Genomic DNA, 502 nt, shown 5'->3' on the forward strand with positions numbered 1-502 from the left:
CAGAGAGGCAAAGCCGATCGTGGAGGGTTCTCACAGTCGGGGCACAATGCAGTACAAGAAGAGGACAAATATAAATGGGGGTTGTGATATGTGTCTTAAATGCATATAAATGTGTACCCTTGAGCAAAGTCTCGAGGACATCACATCAACTTGCAGTTCGCATCAGTTTTTGTCCTCAGTGGGACGAGAAGCTAAAGCGGTCGATCCCCGCCGCGGCCTACGCTCCAGGTGGAAGCGCTAAGTTATGTGTGTATATTGCGTTTCACAAAGTATCACTCATACTTAACGTTTTACGCTGAATAAAAAACACCGTGGACGAAGGTGTAGAACGGACCATCGGCGCGGAACTGCGCAAGCCACAAGACCGCCCCAAGACCAGGTGTCTCTCCTCGCGCTGGAGTCTTTTGCCACTTGATATGGTCGTCAACATTTAGACAATTCCTGAAAACGTTTTATTTATTTATTTTCTTTGGGCTCGGCGTTTCTTCCTTGGGTTTCGAGA

This window comes from Eimeria mitis, genomic scaffold (assembly GCF_000499745.2).
Source record: "Eimeria mitis Houghton genomic scaffold, Emh_scaff500, whole genome shotgun sequence".
Taxonomy (NCBI): Eukaryota; Apicomplexa; class Conoidasida; order Eucoccidiorida; family Eimeriidae; genus Eimeria; species Eimeria mitis.